Here is a 21958-nt window from a genome sequence, read left to right on the forward strand (position 1 = left end):
CCAGAGCCATTTCAGTTTAGATATCATAGATTCAACTAGCCAGTACCATGAACACAAATCTTTACTTATTCAGCCCGTGGTACAATTTGGGGGTCTTGAACACGGTTCTTTGTAGTATTTAGCTGCCAGTCAAATTGCCACCTGAATCATTGAACAGAGGTGGCTTTGCTAGCCATTCAGTGTGATAACTTGGTAATGGCTTATAATCAACTTGTTCCCACCTCAAACATCTTGGTTTGACCGCACTCTTGGCCTCCATGGATGTAGAAACATGTTGAACTGCCTTGTCCCAGCAACTTCAGTGCGAGCAATCTCCCTTGAGTACTTTTGTTCATTTTTATCTGAGCGCAGTGGGTGGAAACAATGAATTTTATAACATGTTCTGTTCCTGTGTGCTGTGGTATTGCTAGGTCTTAGCCTTATGCTCCTAGTCTTAAAAAAATTAAATGGGATCTTTCTTTAACACCCTCAGGAACACTGACCTGTCTATTAATTTCCATAAAACTATCATTGCAGTTGAATCCTGTCTTTATTACCTCTATTTGAATCCTATGACCAGCACAAATTTCTGTCAATGCCCTCGCCTCCCTAGACTCTGCCATAAATGTAATGGAATATTCCGCTACAGCTGTAGGTACTGTTATACACCAGGTCGCAAGGTAACTCTCAAGCACAAAGGTGATGGATGGAACGCTTGCAGAATTGTTAGCTACTGGAAATCACTTGGACTGCTTTTTAGTCCATTATTTTATGGAGCTGATATGGCGGGTCAGGCTGGACAGATCCTACTGGGGCAGGACGAAGTCCAATTTGCACATCACTAGTCGATAGCTAGGCAAAAAACGATGAGCTGCAATAGAGCCTTGAATGACTGCCACTGTCTAAGACTTTTGCAAGCATTCCACCCATCACCTTTTAGTTTCTGAGTTAAATCTTACCAGCATTCCATAAAGAAGAGACTTTCATCAGATTAGACATGAGGAACAATCTCAATCAAACATCTCGCTGAGGAGGAAATTAAAATCGCACTGTACTTGACTTACCGACCAATAAGAGATATCTCAATGTTAAAAGGCCTACTGATGTTGATATCAAATCAAAGAGCACAACCAACTCAGTGAGTATATGTGCCTTTGAATAATTTCGGAAATATTCCTGGTTTTCTCTCACAGACGCGCACACATTTCTGATCATTCCGCTTTGGGAAACACTAGCCCACTCCTTCTGAAACCACCTCCTTATTCACTCTGGGCCACCCCTTGACTGGCCTTGAAAAACATCAGAGGGAAAATAATGATCTACACTTAGAGCAGCAGGAGCTTCAGGGTCTCAGGGAAGCTTTTGATTAAGCCTCCTCTTTTCGAAATCCTTGAACACTGTACATGAGGGGAAAGACTAATGAGTTTTGTCAGCAGTTCAACCTGTGTTTCACACTATCTCCTTCTGCCCCATGGCAAGTACTGTCTCTGCCACTAATCTTCCTGTTCAAGCCCCCTGTGTCTGCCAGACATCTTGGGGAAAAACAGAGGGGGTGTGAGCTCATTACAATCACTGTTCCTGCACGTCTCGTGCGTCAGGATCATTAACTGGTCATTTCTATACCACTCAAGTTTTTTGCAGCAGCATGGTGGGTGAGATTTCAGTATGTCATTTCATTGGAAACAGCCTTTACAACGAGGCCGAAACCATGCAATGCCATTACCACGCAAACATTACAATGCGGGCAGGCGTCTTTACCATGCATGCCTTTACTAAGCACATTTTACCATGAATATGCCTTTCCCACGCATGCCTTAACAACGAAAATGTAATTATTTGCAGGTAAGTGTATTATATTTAAAGCCACGCTTTTTGAAGCTCCTCTCTGATTGAATCGCTCTGGCACTTCAGCTTGCTCTTAGCTGTACAGCCAAAGAGACTTCTCTTCTGTGTTCCCCAGGCAGTGTGAGCCACAGCCCAATTTAGGGGGAGAGGTAACTGGTTTCCACTAATCTCTGCCCGGGCCGGGCTTGTTTACTTTGTATCTGCTTTACCCTCTTATGAGGTTCCATCCGGCTCAGGTACTGCTCTGATGTGAGGTGAAGGAGCTTCCCCAATGATCGTGTGAAGCTGCAACCCTGGAAGAGGACAGGGTTAAAAAACAAGTACGTGGGCTTTGTTTTTAAACCCTTTCTGTTCATTTGTGAAAATCTTTCACCCCATGATAAAGCAGTACATTGCAATTAGTTCTAGAATACATTAGAAATACTTGAGAGATCATACAGAGAGATGTGATTTTCAAAGTATGACCCTGACGAACAATGTAAAGAGGTAAATGGAATAACACTCTGAACTCTGTTGGACTTGGCCCTTTCTCCTGGAATTGTTCGCTTCCCCCCCCCATTAGAGGATATCTCCCCCATGGTAGAGGAATGTATAGGCCATGTGTGGTGCGAGATGCAGTGATACATGCTGCGCAATGGCGTGCACAGAGTTATTTTCACCTTTGCAGAAGGGTTACTTTTAAAATGGACGCCATTGCTGTGTGCTTGTGCCTGTCTGCCAAAGCTGGGTTGCCAGTCTAGTTGTTTGTTTCCCAGCAACCCCAGCTTTTGGAGGGAAACCTGGCAGACAGGGTGCTGGACACCTCCCCCTAGAGCAGTTAGGACCAGTTTCCTCAGACGCTTCTAGAAGCTTTTGGCACTGTCTGGTAGGTGGGGTGAGGGGCATATAAATAGCGGAGCTGGGATGCCATGTGCTCACTCTGAGCGGGGACCTGAATGAGAGGGGACACTCTGCCAGGAGGTACCGCCACATGGGCCTGTGGGCTGGCCCCTGTGCCCAACTGTACCCCTCTGCTGTCCACAGGGCTAGGGAGAGCCCCTCTGCTGGAGTAAAGACTGCTGAGCCTGGAGGAGTGCCACGTTACAGAGGATGACGGTTCCTAGGACCTGCAGCCCTGTTCTGATGAGTGACCACTGACCGCTGATCTTGCCCAGTAGTGCCCGCTGCTCTCCTACTGCCTCGTGAGCGCTACAGCACTAGTTGGTGGGAACTAGCGCCTGTGAAGCGCTTCAACTGGATTCCAGCAGTGACTGTACCCAGAAGTATCAATTTACAAGTATCAATTTACAAGGAGGTGAGTATTGTGGGCCACACTCCCTACATTGCCAGGAGAGAGGAGTGCTACATGTCAAGTGCCAGCGGAAGAAGAGCACTGCAACGTTATTTTTGTGGGACTTAGCTCTACACTCTTATTCCTGCTGTCTAGCAGCTGGTGAGGGCTCCAGCGCTATCATGATGCTTACCTTTTATGCCTAATGCTTATGGTTTCTTTTCCCCTAAGGCTACAATGCTACTCTGCATACTATGCCTAGCCTGATGTTTCCATTCCAGGCTACAGCAATGGTGATTTATCCCTAATTTTATGAGGCGACCTGTTTATGCCTACTTGGTTTATGCAAATATGATGTTGCCCAGTGACTAGTATTGCCCGTAGCTGCTGGCTGTTACCCATCCATTGATGGACTTTACCTTTACTGATGATATTGTGTACTGCCTTGTAAATAGTCTGCTTTGTATGGTTACCCGGTGCCGGCTGGCACGGAAGATATGCACCTGTGTTCTGCATTCTAAATGTGTTATAAATACACAAGTTATTTTTCATGCAACCTGGTGTGGAGTCTCTTTTTGTAGTGTGCCTTGTGGGTCGCCTGTGTGTGCTGTGCGGATGCTTTACACATTTCCTCAGGAGTTTGGCCCGCCCGCTCTGCACCACGCTACCCGTTTCTAACACACTCCTAGCCATGTTGTCAGCCTGTACCCAGGCCAATGCCTCTAGCCCACATGGACATCCATTTCTTCATCCTTATTGATCCCTAAGGGAAATGTGGTAGGAAAGTCCATAATATATCTGAACTCCGGCTGTCTTCAAATTGTCTCATCTTGCTCCACTCTCTAATATATCTCTCTACTCTGTCAATCACAAAGAAATTTAATTTGGATACATTACTCTGATGTTTATCAGCAAAATGCTGTACCACTTGATAGGTAAAATCAAGGTTCCTGATTACCCGTTGGTGATCCAAAACCTACTTCTTTAATGGAAAAATAGTTCTTCCCACATACCTCAATAAAATGACCATGCCAGGACATATATACAGAAGTCCAAGGCACAGTTTGAAAATTGTCCATTCTGTCTTTTATGTCCATTAGAAGTATGATAAACATAGGTGTGGGAGATATATCTGCACACTTTGCACTTTCCACATTTGTGGAAGTCTTTGCAGGTCGTAACGAGGTTCCCTGATTATGGAACTCACCATGTGTGAGCTCATCTCTCAAGGATTTTCTTTTACTAAATGTGATAGCTGGATTAGCAGGTAACTCAGGACTGTATCACTCTTGAGAAGCGCCCAATGTTTACACATAGGTTTATAAAATCTTTGCGAGCAACCATTATATGTAGTGATGAAACAGATGTACTGTTTTTTCGATCTTCTGCTCTCATTCAGTTGAAGCAATTGCTTCCCTGTCAAGGGAATAGCTTTTCTTGCTGCCAAATCTAGGATTATATTCAAATAGCCTCTTTCTCTAAAACTTTTTTAAGGCCCACTATCTGTGTGACAAATTTAGTTTCAGTACTGCAAAGTCTTAAAACGTCTTCCTGTAGGGAATGCTAGTAATCAATTTCTTGGGGTGAAAACTACTATAATGTCGGACACTGTTTTCGGCAGTGTCCTTACAATATGCTTTGCTTTGGATCTTGCCCTCCTGTACTTTTAACCTCACATCTAGAAAAAATATATATTTAAAGGGCTTTTACTACCTGCAAAATATTTAATTATCATTGTAAAGGCATGTGTGGTAAAGGCACATGCGTATTAAACATTTTCATAGTAAAGACATGCATGATAAAGACACGTGTTGTAATGGGCATGTTGTAAAGGCATGTGTGGCAATGGCATGCGTGGTTTCATCATACAACCTCATTTAATGCATTCCAACACTGTATTTAAGTGGGAGACCCCTGGACCTTGAACCCAATAATGCCATTTTAATTTTCTGAGCATATTTGAAGCCATATGTTTAAGCCTTACCTAACTTTGCTAGATTGTGTTATTGAGTTGGTTAGGTTTGTGCTCATTTGGAGGAAAGAATAAACATCAATCCTTCCTAGAGACCACATTTTCTCCAAATTAACATGCCGTTCATACATTGTCTCTGTTTGCTGTACATGTCAGTCACTCAGTCAATCATTCTTTATTCGGGTAATAAAAACCATAAAAGAATACACAGCATAAAAACATTAATAAAAAATCATCAACAGATCAATCTCCCTTGCCAAGTTATAATAAAAAAAATGACTTATGCTAAATCAAAAAACTCATCAGTAACTCAAACACAATCAATTAATCAAGTTCATTCTTCAAATTGTGCAATAATAAAACAGAGCACATTTAAAAGTCAACATTGATAATAAATTCCCGTAATTTTAGCCCTTAAATACAATCTCAGTAACATCTTGGCATATAAATAGTTCTCTATAAATATACATGGTTGATTTCTCTTGCAGGGGTATCCTCATCAAAGTAATAAGCACTGAATATTCCCTCCCATGCGCGCGGACCCCGGAAAACTATAAAAATTATATATGAAAAAACTATAAAAAATATATACGAAACCATATATATATAGCTCTATATATTGTTTGATACTCGATTATTTTATATGGTGGCCAATGTTTACGTGCTGCAACAGTTCGGAAAAAGGTGTGAAACCGAACGCGTCCTGCTTGATATACGGAAATAACTTCTTGCACGGAGTGCAGTCTATTCTTTTGTCTATCAGAGGAATGCGAGCTTGATATATATATATATATATATATATATATATATATATATATATATAATTTTTTCACACAAAGGTAATCAATGCACTGACAAACACGGTTTTTGCCACCATATAATATAGAATATAGACAACAGGATAAAAAGCATCAGTTGAACTGTCTCCATCTGCAAAACAGCAGTCATTATTAGCCTATAGACTGCATTGAAAAAACAGTAGCATAGAAAATGGAAGCAACTGTAAACAAAAAAACTGGCACCGTGCCTTTAAGGCAGCCATGACCCCCAGCTTCCCATCATGCCTCAAGGGTGACAGTTAGGTCAGTTGTTCTTTGTGAAGACCCGAGGGTCAGGGCACAAAGATATGGTTTGCAGAAAAATCTCATTTGCCTGGGGAGGCGGGTGGGTTGCTTATAACTTTGATGAGGATACACCTGAAAGAGAACTAGGATTACAGGTAAGTTACTTATCCTTCTCTTGCAGGGGATCCTCATCTATAGTCATAAGCACTGAATCGAATAACAAGCCCATCCTCCACCTGCAGATAAAAAGGAGGTGAACCAACCAAATTATCATAGCCGACTTAGCATTGAAACAGTTTTTTTCAAGGAGGCTTGGCCTACTTGAGTGACTGCTTTGGTATCCGAGTTGAGACACTAGTGCCTCGTAAATTAATGTATTGCTTTCCAAGTGGCTGCTTTGCAGATCTTAGCAATCGGTAAATTGAATGAATGAATGACTGAAAGAGATAGCACTTAAAGAGCACGTAGCTTCCCGGAGGCATCCCAGCGCTGAAGCAGTTAAACTGAGGCCTCAAGAATCACTTAGGAAAGAGCCACGTTTTCAGCAACTTACGAAAGGCCATATCATTGGATTTCTTTCGTAGATGAAAAGGAAGGGAGTTCCATAGTTTGGCGGCGTGGTACGAAAATAACCGGCCACCGCTTCTAGCCCTCTTAATTCTGGGAACGACGGCCAAGTATAGCTCATCTGAGCGCAGCCGCCTGTTTGCTCGATAAGGCTGGACCATTTATGAGTTAATTGCTGGTCCCTTTCCTCCTAACATCTTGTATGTAATGCGCAAAGCCTTGAAGGGAACTCTCTCCCGAACTGGGAGCCAGTGGAGGGATTTCATGGCGGGTTTTGCAGATTGCCAGTTTGGAATCCCCACGAGAATCCTTGCAGCGCAGTTTTGCTCTGTTTGGAGTTTAGCGAGGACAGAACTCGGCACACCAAGATATAGGGCATTCCCGTAGTCCAGGCGTGAAAGAATAAGAGCCTGGACCATAAGATTTCTTGCTTGGAAGGGGAGCAGAGGTGGGCACTTTATGGAGCATCCTTATGATGCCAAAGCAGGAGGCCACAACTTTGTTCAGAAAAGCTACTGTAGCTGCCTTCCCTCTAGTGGAATGAGCCTCGTGAATAGAACCAAGCGGCTTCTGTTTCAACTGATAAGACAGATTGATACATGACGGTATCCATCTGGAGATGGAACACTTAAAGGCTGGGAAAAAAACGTTCTGACGGAACCATAATTTACAAAAAGTTGATCAGATTTCCTAATACCTTTAGACTTGTCCAAGTAGCATTTCAAAACCCTTTTCAAGTCTAGAGACTGAAGCGATCTCTCAGCTGTTAAAGAGGGATTAGGAAAAAGGGTAGGCAGCAAGATAGATTGGTTATCGTGGAAGTCTGACACCACCTACGGAAGGAAGGCGGGTGGGTCCTCAGAACGACTCAGTTGTGGAGAAAAAACGTGTACGGTTCCTCGGAACAGAGAGCTTGTATCTCGCTCACCCTGCGGGCAGAAGGTATTGCTACCAAAAAAGCGGCCTTCCATGTACAGTGTTGGAGGGATGCTTTGTTAATAGGCTCAAAAATGGGGGTCATGAGTTTGGACAGAACCAGATTTAGCTCCCAGGGAGGTGAAGGAGTTTGGATAGGAGGGTAAACATTCTTTAACCCTTGCAGGAAATTCTTCACCACTTGCAATTAGAAGAAAGAAGGTTGGAAGGTGACCGCCTGTATGGCGTAATTACCGCCAGGTATACCTTTATGGAAGAGAATTTTTGGCCTGATATGGCGACGTGTAGGAGACAAGGCAAAATTACTGCCTCTTGCCCATTGGTAGGGTATAAGCCATTCTGTACATACCACAAATAGAAGTGTTTCCATTTAAACGCTTCTTTCAAAATGCCCATACAGTCCTTTTTAAAAAATATATATTTATTGAATATGTCTCCCCTTTTTTACAGAGCACAGTATACAACAATCAAAATAGGCAACTTGCAATATATACAAAAGGTAACACCAATTCAAAGGAAAGCATAACACCCTAAACTCATATAGGCACTGGAGTTAACATTTCATAACTTATGAAGTTACAATAAGTGTACACAAAAAAAAGAGATGAAACCAAAATGGCCTAAGTAGAACATAACCATAAAGAAAAGGAGAGAGAAAAGAAACATAAAACAAAGGAAAAATACCTAAATACTTGTTTCCTGCCTTTCCTTCCAATTATTATTCATAACCCTAGTCTTCTTCCCCTTTTACCTCTCCTTGCATATATCCCTTTCTCAAGTTTATAACCGGAAAGGAATCTAGCCAGCCATTGATGAAAGGTAGGTGGTATTTATTTGGTCAAGCCACGCTGAGGCAATACACAATCGTAACACTGCCATAACCAGGAATATGAAATAACATGCTGAATTATCTGTACCATCCTGATCAACTCCTAACACAATCCTTGATGGTGTAAGGGTAGTCTCAATTCCAAGTGATCTCTCTAAAAAGGATTCTATAGCACTGAGAAGTAAATGTGAACAAGTGGCAAAAACATGCACTATCTCAGTGTTTGTGCTGTTACATCGAGGGCAAATGATACCAATTGTTCCCCCCCAATTGCGCAATCCTAGCAGGCGTATAGTATAATGAGTAGATTGTTTTATAATGCTGGGCCTGGAGTGCTGCTGAGCAAAGAATATTTTGTGCTAGTTCTAGTGAAAGATGGAAGCACTCATGCCCTACCCCAAGTTTCTCAGCCCACTTACTTTCATACTTTCTTAAGTCATCCTCTCCACTTACAATCAACTCGGCATAGAGTATTTTGATCGTGTAACTATCCCTACCTTTTATAACCTCCATAATTGACTTTTTCCCAAACCCAGCTGGCCCTCCTCTTTTAGTTATTAAAAAACTCCTGACTTGTAAATATTTATTAAAGTTCTTTATCTCTACCCTATAGAGCTGCTGGATATTAGAAAACTGGCACATTCCATTTGGACCCATCAAATCCCCCACTTTCATCACCCCCGCCGCCCCCAATCTGTAAAGACAGAATCTGCAAAAGTTTCCACAGGAAGGGAATCTTTCTTATATAGCCCGGTACATGCATTAAACCTCCCCAAACCACACTTTTTCCTAAACGATGTCCATATCTTATGTGCAGCCATCAAGGTCTTAAGCACTGTTCTCTTAAAATAGCTGGGGTCTGTATATTTCAAAAAGACATTCTCTGCCTCCCCTTTCAGCAATATTGAATATATAGCATAGAGCCTAGAGTGTCCTCCATCTCTGATGTACCTCCCCCTACAAGCCCAGACATATACTGCAAAGCTGCTGCCCAGTAATACATTTTAAGATCAGGGACAGCCCAACCACCTCTGTCCCTAGGGAGTGCCATGAATGGGAAAACCCTTCTCGTCTTGGCATGTGCCCTTATAAATCTGTTTATTAGCTGATCTAAAATACCGAACCATTTTGCCTCAAATATAAGTGGGATTGCCCTAAAGAGGTATAAAAATTTGGGTAAGAGGATCATTTTGATGATATTAGAACACCCTACTATAGATTGATGGAGATTGTGGAATCTATCTAGGTCTTTTTTTTCTTTATTAATTATGGGTTCTATATTCTTGCCCACCACCTTGTCGATATCCGTAGAGATATTAATCCCCAAGTAAACTCCAGATTCCACTACCCGATAATTTGAACAAACCACCTTCTCATTCTTAATTATCTGTGTTTTAGGTCCGTTGATGGCATATCCAGAGACTCGTCTGAACCCCGCAGATCAATCTTAACCTCCATTATAGCCTCTGTAGGTGCTGGAGTGACAACTGCCACGTCATCGGCGTACGCCAGGATTTTACACTCACCACCATTGGTCTTTATAGGAGGGATCCTATCATTCACCTCCAATTTACTAATCAGGGGGTCTATATACAGCGCAAAAAGCAGCGGCGAGCACGGACAGCCCTGTCTTGTACCCGGTTTAATCTCTAGACCCTTCGTGCATTCAGCATTCACCCGGACGCGTGCTGTGGGAGCTGAATATAACGCCTGAATGGCCTGGATATAGCCCTCCCCAATGCCCGACCATCTTAAAGTTGACCAGAGGTTGTCCCAGGAGACCCGATCAAATGCTTTTCCAGCATCCAACAACATAACAGACATCGGGTCTCCTGGAACTTCTGTGGCATCAAATAAAGTGATGACTCTCCGGATATGTTGGGTCATACCTCTTCCTGGAATAAATCCATGTTGAGTTACACTAACCAATGTATCTATAACCTTTGATGACCTAACGGCCCAGATTTTGGAGAAAATGTTTGCGTCGGAGTTCATCAATGTTATTGGTCTGTAAGACCCCGGTTCTGTAGATGGGTTCCCTTTTTTCAAAATAATTACAATGTCTGCTCCCGCCCAAGTTTTGGGAATAAAACTCCCTACCTGAGCCTGTTGCATTGTAGCAATCAAGTCCGGGGAGATTACATCATGAAAAGTTTTATAGAATTCAATCAGTATCAGTATCTGGTCAGGCCTGCTGGTCCCTGCTTCCTTACCTGACAGTAACCTCGCCAAGGCGGCTAAAATCTCTTCCGCCTCCAGAGGGAGTCAAGCACATCTCTGTTCTCCTGAGAAAAATATGGGGGAGGGACATCACTAAGATAAGATTGAATTTCCAAGGGATCTTTTGGTTGTTCTTCATCGTATAATTTCGAGTAAAACTGTCTGAAAACCTCACAAATTCCTACTGAATCCGTGAACAAGTGCCCAGAGCTATCGGTAATCCCTTTAACCTCACCCAGAGCTGCTTTTTGCCTTGTGCGAACTGCTACGGTGTGGCCCACTCGTTCACTAAATTTATAGCAATTTTCTTTTTTTGCTAGATATGTGGTAGCCACCTTACTAGCAATATTCTCCTCTGCCTCAGCTTTTGCCTTATCCACCTTAATAAGTACCTGTTATAAGGGTGCACCTGCTGTTGAGAGCCCTGCCAACTCCTCCTCAGCCTCTGTGAGGACCCTAGTCAATTCTATAGCCCTTACCCGCTCTTGCCTTTGTCTAAAAAAACTAAAGCTTAATGTTTCACCGCGGACACCTGCCTTAAAGGCATCCCAAGTGACTCCTGAGGAGGTACTACCCCTATTGATGTCCCAATACGCTTTAATCCAATCTTTCATATGGTGTACATAATTATTATCCTTTAATAACCCCCGCTCAAAGGTCCACATACGCTCAGACCTGGCTTTCCTTGTAGTGTCTAAAGAGAAAACTAAAAGATTATGGTCTGAGATAATCCAAGGCAGTTTTTCGATCTGGGAATTTACCAACAAACTATTAGAAATCAAACAATAATCTAACCTGACACACACCTTATTGGGTGCGGAGTAGTAGGTTGTCCCAAAGTCGTGGGGCTTCAATTTTGTCCATACATCTACTAACGCATTATTTCTTGCTAAACTTAAAATTGCATGACAGACTTTCTTCTTCCGCCCCTGGTATTTCTCTGTTGGTTCTAAACCAAGACCTCCTACGCCATTAATATTAAAGTCCTCACAAAGAATCACATGTGGTGCCCATGCTGATAATGCTAAATCTAAAAAGGAAAATATCTCTGGGTCATCCTCAGTTGATCCATAAATTGACCCCAAAGTGACCCAGCCCCCATTTAGCAAACATTCTATTAAAACCCACCTTCCCCATTGATCCTCGAGCTCCTTCCTAACTAGGACATCGTTAAATCTGGACTGTATAGCCACCCCTCTAGTTTTAGCCCCCTGCTTTGAGTAAGCCAACAAGTGATACCCTAACTGTTCCAATAAAAACCCTTTGGTTCCTTCAATGTGTGCCTCCTGTAAGCATATAAAGTCCGCACGTGAACCTCTCAATACTGCTGATACTCGTTGCCTCTTAAGTCGATCATTCAAGCCACACACGTTAATTGTAATTATTCTTGTACACATTAAAATACATCTACTGGCTGTCCTAACCATTTATCCAGCCCATCAATAAACATATTTTTGCTATTGTCTTCAAACCCTCCAGAGTCCAGCCCTGGTATCCTTTTATTTTGTGCATTCCAATATGCGCCATGTCTAAGGCCCCAGAAGTGCCCAACTGTGGTGTGCTCTGTCTCCTTACCCCACCCCACTCCCCCGCAACCCCCCTCCCTCAGAACTCTCCCACCCCCATTACAGGCAAATAGGTCAATCATACAACAACAATGCCCCTGCACTATACAAAATTTTGGAACATTTTAGTAATGATATTGTAGAAAGCGACGATCAGTTAGTATACATCTCATGGCTATACACTCTCCCAAAAATCCATAAGGATCTCCCTTTCCCACCAGGCAGACCTATCGTCTCTGGAATAGGGGGCCCCACCGAAAAACTGGCTGAATATGTAGATGTGTTTCTAGGTCCACTAGTGAGAAATCTTCCATCCTATATACAGGACTCGAAGCACATACTGAGCCTTTTGAGTGACCTAGAATGGCAACCTAATACCACCCTAGTAACTATGGATGTTGTAGCACTCTACACCGCATTAATCCAACATTAGGCCTAAAAGAAATTACCCGTGTTCTGTCTAACAGACCGGCATCCCTTTGGGCACACACCCAAATGCTAATTTCAATGATGACCTTGATCCTTGACAACAACTACTTCATTTTTCATAAACAATGGTACCAACAGAAACGTGGCGTAGCCATGGGTTCAAAATTCTCTCCTTCTTTCGCCAACCTCTTCATGGGTGCATTTGAAGCTGATCACATTTGGGGCACCCATGGAAGCAACTATACCGACTCCATTTTGTTTTGGGGTCGATATATAGACGATTGCATTCTACTATGGACAGGGACAGATGAATTACTACAACAATTTGCCAATCACCTCAACCACAACAACTGGGAACTCAGTTTCACCATGAAATCCAGTAAAACCAACATAGAATTCTTAGACTTAGAACTCTACGTGAAAAATGACAAACTAGAAAGTAGACTCTACAGAAAACCAACATCCTGCAATGCGATACTCCGTGCAGACAGCTTTCATCCTTCGCACCAGATCAAGGCGATACCTTTCGGGGAATTTCTCCGAGCGAGACGCAATTGCAGTGACGACACAGATCTCGAAATAACTGTTAAGGATATGGAATCTAGATTTGTGAAACGGGGGTACCAGGAGGCTACCCTGTCTATAGCTAAAAAGAGACTTGACAAAATCAAGAGACCTGACATTTTAAAAATGACCAACTCCAAACAGGCGAAAGAATCTACGGTTAGAATGATCACTGAGTACAATGGTCTACACCATTTAGTCAGAAAAAGTATCAATAAACATTGGGATCTGCTAAAAGAAGACGCAGTACTGAGAGAATTGATTCCAATCACCCCTCAAATCACTTTTCGCAAAGGGAGAACTTTGAGGAACAGACTAAGCCCTACTGTTCCACACGTTGATTTAACACCGAACTGGCTCACTCAACGCAGCAATGGGTTTTTCAAATGTGGTTTCTGCACAATGTGCAAATGGGCCAAGCATAAAACCAAGCACTTCCATGGACCCAAACTAGAGAACTATGACATCAGAGCTAACATCAACTGTACCACAAAATATGTGATATACATAATAGAATGCCAATGTGGTAAAAAATACGTAGGAAGCACCATCAGGATGCTAAAAGACAGAATATCGGAACATATGAGGGCTATCCAGAAACAAGATCCAAGATATCCAGTAGCCCTTCATGTAGCCAAGTGCCAGGCGAACACAGAGGATTTCTGTGTGTCTTTCTACGGAATTGAAACAGTGCCCGCCCATATCAGAGGTGGCAACCGTGAACTAACATTGAGACGGAAAGAAGCCACCTGGATCATGCGTCTTCGGAGCATTGAATTCGGACTTAATTATGATCCCGAGCTGCAATTTTTCCTAGGATAACAGACTTTTGTGAATCTCTATTTTCAAATGTTCTCTCTCTGCTAAATCTGCATGAACAGCGTATTCTATCTAGCTGTAATGATATATATGTACACCACAAATAATCCCTTGCCTGAAATAAGTTTTTGTGAATTAAACAATCGCCTCTCACCCCATAAATCATTTATAAATATTATAAATGTTTGTATGCTATACTATCGTGTTCTCATCTAGTTCATAACCCACCAACTCTGACTTCGATGTTCACATATTTCGTGAACCAAATATATAATCTCAAGATATGGCTCTAAGATGTTTTAATAAAATCTTTTAGGGATATATATACTGCCACCACGATACATGAGGCATTCATTGGGACTTGCCCCATCTGAAGTAAGACTTCGCCCTCCTATAAATACCTTATATGTAACACCGTGATCTTTGTCAATACACGGACCACAGACATATACTGTTGACACATTAAATCCTTAATTTTAGCTCTGCTCTCAACTACATGCAGTAGCTTTCCCAGAAATAACGCTGCCTTATGACCACCGTATCCACCCACTTCTGTCCACAATGGTTTCGAAGAATTGGAGTAACTCTTCTTTTTGGTGCCATTATTGGTTTCCACTGAGAAGTAAGACACGCTCTAGTTGATCGGGAGTGGAAAACGGAACTCCAGTATTTAACCTGTGATCACTTCCCGTCACGTGACCGTCATTGGAAAACGGCACCGGGAACCTCAAGAGGGAGTTCAGCGCAAACAAGGTAAACGAGCCCCTTTCCCGCCCGATATAGGACCCTACATCGTAGCGCCAAAACCAGCCCTTTTTTTTCTCACTTCTTCCCATCACTTTGATCTTTTCTTTCAGGTGTACCCGCCTGTTAGGTAATACAATGTCTTAATCAAGACCCTCCGTAAATACTCGGCAACTCCTCCCGGTTACGACACACACCACTACTGAACAAGGTAGGAGTGTGTTATAACCTATTACCTCTCCCTTTCTTTGCTTTATGTTATGATTCTGTTATTTGGGAACTAAAAATAGCCTGTTCCCACCCAGATCTTTTAACCACGCAGGCAGCGTGTTGCAGATCTCGAACCACTCGAAAAACTAACCTAAGCTTTGTCCGGAACCCGGCATTTCCAACAATTTTGACAATTTTGCCATACTTTCTTCAAATAGGTAAGTGTGACATACTGTTTAGGGATTTTCTTCAACACAGATAATTCTTGGAGCCATTCTTAGCAAGGTACTCTTCCCCCTATAAACCTCAATATCATGTACGACACTAAGGATTTATTATCATATAGCTCCTCCTATTCCTCGAGAACACCCGATACAACTAGTTCCTCTTTTGTCTTCTCGTGTATACTTACCTAGCTGACATATTTAATCACCTCACTACTTCTAGCCACTGACTGTCTTCGTCCACACACCACGTAGGTCTAATCACGGAACCATACATACCTGCGAACACACAACGTTGACTTTGTAGTAAAACCTGAATGTGCTTTGTACAGTAATAACTGCATTTCGCAAACCAATCTAAAGAGCCAACAGTCAACTTTTATGCAATTATTTAACCGGAGGGTATCACGTAGTGAAGTAACTGCAATGATATACCTAAATAAGGAAGTAAATAATGTGCTGCAATGAGTATTTGACTATGTGTGTATACAGATGAATTTTTGTGGAGCAATATTATGCTATCTAGTTATCTCGCGTCATCACTTATGTCACATGGGAATACCGCCTTTTCAAACACAGCTACACTCCTTTTCACATTACCACTCCACTTTCTCTACGGTCAGTGTATAGACTTACTATTTTCCACCAATTCCTTGTTCAGATGGACAAGTGCACCAAAAAGTAATAAAAAATATTAATACATGTCACAATAGATTCACTCAACCACACGTACACTCTATAGTTCACCAAGTCACTCTACTATTGAACATAAGTCACAAATACACAGAGTCACCATTGGCATGACCACGTTTTCACATTGGCACTCACAACAAGTCACTAGCTTTTTTGCATATAGAACAAGAACCTTTTGCAAATGCACCTTTTTGTGTTTTCTGTTCAGCCCTGAAGATTCGCAGTAGGTTCCCTGCAATGAAACACGTGTTGGCATTATCAAAGGAACAATAAAACATTTACTTAACACCAGGAACAGAACATTTCTTCTTCTTTCTTTTGGAACTCTTGTACCTGAACTTGGATAATTGATTCTCTTAAAGTCACTCCGAAAGTGTGGATGTATACTAACTGATCGTCGCTTTCTACAATATCATTACTAAAATGTTCCAAAATTTTGTATAGTGCAGGGGCATTGTTGTTGTATTGTTATTTGTGTGGATCATCTTGGTCCAACCTTGAGCGTTTGTGTGAGATTACCGCTCGCCCTTCTTGCCTGTACCAACCACCTCACCGTGCTCTCTACTTTGCGGACATACAGGTGTGCGCCCTATTTCCCTGGTAAACGAAAAAATCTCCTTGTTGTATAACAAATAGGTCAATCATGACCTATGTGTGACAGCTATAACCCACAGGAAGTCGTGAACCCCTCTCCCCTCCTCCGTTTATGTTCCACCATAGTGCCACCAAGGCTGATGCGATGCTGTCATACTTATTACCATACTAACTCTAAGCCTATGTCCCTATAGCAGCGAGTTTAGAATCATTGAACATATTCAGTCACTGGTGCCCCTTTGGGCCTTCTTTTCTTTTAACTCTGTCAAATATGATTGGGCCTTTATCTCTGAAAAGAACATCCTAACTTGACTATTTACCAGCACTTTAAGACGAGATGGAAATAGTAAAAAAGCCTTGCAGCCCAGATTCTGAAAGGCCGGAATCAATTGTCTTAACATCCACCTCCGCTCCAAAGTAGTGTGGCAGAAGTCTGGGCGAGCAAAAAAGGTTGTACCCTCAAATTTAGCCTTGTGCATAACCTTCTGCCTAAGAAGGTAGTTCCCCACGTAGACAAGAATAGCTCTGGGCCTATCATTTGTGGCTGCTACAAAACCTTTCCTCTGGGTCAACGGGAACCGATGTGCTCGTTGCTCCTCTGACTCCCAATTCCAGGCTGACATTTTCTGGAAAGGCCCCCCTCAATAAGGCGACGACAAATGCTCGGAAGTCTTGCCCCTCTGCCAACTCCGCCACATCCAACAGTCTAATATTGTTCTGCCTTTGACGGTTCTCGAAATCTTCGAGCTTCCACTGCACATCTTCTGCCATTTTCTCTTGTGTCTCCTTTAAAGCTTGCCATTTAGTAACATAGTCCTCGAGTTTCCCCGTCCTTTCCTCCACCTGACTGACTCTGCCGGCAATGTCTGCATACATTTTATTTACTTTCCCTAATGACCCTTGTATTTTTTTATTTGCTTGCTTAGCCCTTCGAGTTTCTGCCCTGGCCTCCCCCTGCATTTGTTTAAGGGTATTATACAACAAATCCATGGTAGGAGTCTGTGGTGGAGTGGCGGTGTGGTGCTGCGCGTCTACACCTTCATTTTCGTGATACAACTGGGATGTTGCAGAGTAGTCCCAGTCAAGTTTTTTAACTACCTCCGCTTGTGACTGGCTCCCTGTCGGTTTTGGTTTGGATAGGTCTGAATTCTGACTTTTTACCTTTTTTTCTCACTAGAAAACACCTTGAGTATACTCCTCGACCTCATTGAGATATAGGAACTTCCTTGATGGCTGATTTTCGTAGGAGAGTGGATACTTCCTGCTGCAGTACTTGCAGCTGGTAGCACGCAGTCTTTACTGGAGCAATTTGCAGAGTTTGATGATGGAAACATAGAGAGTACCCCTTCTGCAACATACTTAATACCCATTGATCATTTGTGATGCTGAGCCATTTTCCAGGTGGTTGGCTATACTTCCCCCCACTGGAGTGGGAAATTGTGATGGGGGAAAAGATTGTTCATTGTTTTGATGGGGCTTTTGCTGAGGTAGCAGATTGAAATGATGCCCCTCTCCCACTGGAGGTAAGACGGCCCTGATAGTGGGTTCTGGCTTGGTGCTGTTGCTGCCTCTGCCACTGAGGGATTTGAACCCTCTGATGGAAAGGGTGGTGATCGTCTGGCCTGTATCTGTGGCTGAACTGCTTTTTCTTCTCAAGACCTACCGCTTTCAAGGTGTCTATCTCCAAATTCATCCTTGACATCTCGTCATCTGTGTGCATGCCAAATAAAGAAGATCCTGAGAAAGGGAGAATTAGGATCCATTGCTGAGCCTCGGGCTTTAGTGCAGTAAGCCAAAGCAAGGATGAACGTCTGGCACAGATCCAGTGTGCATAAGAAGGAGCAGACAGTGTTGCTCCATCAGCTGCATCACTAATAATTTGATTAGCCACCAAACCTCCTTCTTGCAACACCTCCTCGAAATCTCAGCGATCTAACTTGGGAAGTTTGTCCTTAAACTTTTCTAAAGAGTCCCACAACGTCCTATTATAGCGCCCCAAGAGAGCTGACACGCTGGGAACCTTCAGCATGGAGGCTAAAGTACCACAGACGTTTTCCCCCCAAGAAACCTGTGCTCTGCTTTCCTTAACATGAGGCACTGTTGAGGAGGAGGCCACTGTACCTCCGCGATGATCACAGAGTCTGGATGTGGATCGGCTTTAAGGAATAGTGGATCCTCTTCTGGAGGCCTGTATTTTTTCAAGATCCTTGCTGGTGCAGTCTTGATAGTTGCGGGTGTGAGAAACATGTCCGTAACAGGCTGCAGAAGCCCCGGTATCAGAGGCAATCAAAGGCCACTGATCTTTGATGCAATGTTTCAAAATTCACGGAGGATGAAGTTTAGGGGTTGACATATCAATGCTCAATTTTTTGTCTCCCAGGCTAATATATCTTGGAAAATACTGCCATCATTCACTGGAGAGTAGGCATGGGCGGAAAATCCGTTCCGCTCGCGGATTTTGCGGATTTTCGGGAAATCCGCAATCCGCGAGATTTGCGAATTTCCCGCAAAATCCGCAAATCCGCGAGCAGCGGATTTTGCTCGCACTGCTCGCGTGAGTTCGCGCCCCGCGAATAAGTGCAAAATTGCAGAAATACGATCTTAGCAAAACTGAAAGTAACTACTTACCAGGTTCAAAAGTTCAGGCTCATCATTAGTAGCCATTTCCTGTAGTGCTTCCTGAGGGGCCCCTCCAGAGTTCAGTTGCCAGTTGAAACTATTATGTGACCCTGCTCTGAACCTCAGAATAGTTACACATATGCCACAAAGGTCCTGAATTACAGCTAAGGGAGACAAGCAGGAGCCAGGCTGGAAGTTAAAATCCATTAATCAGCCCCTAATTCATTATTGTCAGTTGGGGCAGGGCAGGTGTTGTAACTAATTTTGCAACAATGAAAGCACTTAGCAAGTGCAAAAGATCACTAATCAGGGCGCACTAAGGAAGCAGGTGCCAGCTAAAAAAATATTCTGTGACACATTAATCAGCCCCAAATTAATTCAGGTCACTTGAGGCAGGGAAGGTGTGCTTTGCTTTGCCGAAAATAATGTACACTGGACAACCAGAGGGTGTGGTGATGAAACAGAGGGTGGCATGGGTGGGCCAGAGGGTGGCATGAGTAGTCAGAGAGTGGCAGTGGTGACAGAGAGTGGCAGTGATGAAGAAGAGTGTCCCAAACAGGCTGGACACGTAGAAACAACAAGTTCGCAAAACTTGCGACCCGACAGGTAAGTTCGCAAATTGCGAAATTGTAAAAACCCTCGCGAACTGGCAGAAACACGGGCGAACACAAAAAAAAAAAATCCGCAAATTCGCGGGAATTCGCGGATTTTGCGGATTGCGAATCCGCAAATCCGCAAAATTCGCGAACGCGAGATCCGCAAAATTCGCCCATGCCTACTGGAGAGACCCTCAAAGGAGAATAATCCCTTTTCAAAGACTGAGTAGAAGAAGGTGTTGGTGAACTGCGTCTTCTCCAAAGCCCACGAAATGTAGACCTCCTTCTTGAGGAAGTTGTCACTGTATGAGCATGATCTCGACCCCTCAATGGGAGTGGTAGGCGTGAGATCTACTGCCTGAACCAGATGAGCCAGTGGCGGCCTGTGTAGGGGACAGGCGTAGACCTGTGGTTCTTGTACCTGCCCTGTTGTGGATTTCTGCCAGTGATGCAGTGGTAACATCCACCCAGGAGAGAGATTCACAGAGGGTGTTGTTTGCCTCCTTGTCTCCTCTTGTGTAGGGGCCTCTGTCTCCTGTGTACGGGGACATTCAGTAGATGATGCTGAGCTGCTCAACGTCAAAAGGATAATCTCCAGTGACCTCGAAGCTGACAACGCTGTGCGTCTTGACCTTGATCGGCCACAGGTGGCCACTGTGTAGCATGAGAAGTGGTAGTAGTGGCAGGTGAAGGGTCCTTTGGTTGATCGCGGGAAGGATGTGAAGCAGTTGTATTTTTGCGTCACCCAGGGTCCAGGGCTAGGAGGCCCTTGGCAGTGTAGCAGCGGGTGGTGGAAGGACCAGGGGTCTTGGTGCTGGGCATGGTCCAGACGGGGACAGGCAGCAGACAGGCTTGCCTTTGGCCCACCAGCAGTGCAGCCGCACAGCAGCCTCCATAAGTAGTCTTGTGAGCTGGGAGATGCGGACAGGGTGGCTGGATAGCGATGGAGTGGGAGTAGCATTGAGAGCGGGAAAAAAGGCAGCACTGGGCGGGGCAATCGGCAGAACCAGTAATCAGAAATAAAATCAGAAACATACTTAAATGAAACAAAAGCAAACAGAATTGCACCAAATTAATTAGAGCCAGATACAACGAAATACCCAAATGTAAATACAGTTAGTCCACTCTGAGCAAGTAGACCTTTGGCAGTGGGCAGAAGGATCCAACAGGAGGCTACCGTGCCTGGGAGCGCAGTCCCAGAGTGGAGGAAATGACAGCAGCACTTAGGAGAGCGCCACAGTGACTAGGGCTCAAGGGCTACCCACTGGAGCCGTGCAGCTGCCTCCACATGTAGTCCTGGAACATGAGGGGGGTGACAGGGAGGCGGGATGGCATAGGAGCACGAACAGCTGTGAGAGTGGGAAAAACAGTGGCAATGGGTGGGGCAACTGGCAGAACCAGTACTTAAAAATAAAACCAGAAATAAACCTGAATGCTCCAAAAGCAAACAGAACTACACCAAATTAACTACAGCAAGATATAACCAAATACCCAAATGTAAATACAGTTAGCCCTCCCTGAGCAGGCAGACCTGTGGCAGCGGGCAGCAGGATCGAACAGGAGGCTGTCATACCTGGGAGCGCAGTCCCAGAGTGGAGGTGCTGACAGCAGCACATGGGAGAGCAGCGCAGTGACCAGAGGTCAAGGGCTACAGTGAACAGAAGGATTAATTTCAAGGCGCTACTCATCACTTTCAGAGTTATTCATAATAAGGGTCTTTCATTCTTCCTTTGAATTTGCAGAGCAAGAAGGGGGGTTTCTGATTCTACTTTTAATCGCTAGTATTAGTTTTGCCTTGAGGACTGTCAGCATATGCTCTGTTATCGGGCTTGCCAGGCGTTGGCTTAAGCGCCTCAGTGTGACGATTACGCAGATGGTTTTGGCAATTAGATGTTTTGTGTGTGTTGCAGGAGTAGCCCTCTCAGATAGCAAAGGCCCAAGGTACTTATAGGCTGCTGTTGTCCCTATTTGATTGTCTCCCAGGGGCAGATTTACAATTACAGGCGCATCCCTGCAAATTATTATTATTATTATTAATACAGTTTTATATAGTGCGTAGTTACCCTGGGGCATCCCAGCGCTTTTCAGGACTGAAAGAGTAATGGAGAGCCATCAGGGTCAGCAGTTAACAAAAAGGTGGAGGGAGGGATGCGCCAGTTATTGTGCGTCGCAGCTCCGCCACCCATGATGCGCCACATTTACAATGCTCAATAAACAAC

General features: G+C 43.7%; 1 protein-coding gene across 1 annotated transcript in view; it reads right to left on the reverse strand.

The window, feature by feature from the left end:
- The window catches only part of KIF5A (kinesin family member 5A), a 660796-nt gene that overhangs the window by 221762 nt on the left and 417076 nt on the right, over positions 1-21958 (reverse strand). The gene's annotated exons all lie outside the window — the stretch shown is intronic.

The sequence above is a fragment of the Lissotriton vulgaris genome, chromosome 1_1 (assembly GCF_964263255.1).
Source record: "Lissotriton vulgaris chromosome 1_1, aLisVul1.2, whole genome shotgun sequence".
NCBI classification, from domain to species: domain Eukaryota; kingdom Metazoa; phylum Chordata; class Amphibia; order Caudata; family Salamandridae; genus Lissotriton; species Lissotriton vulgaris.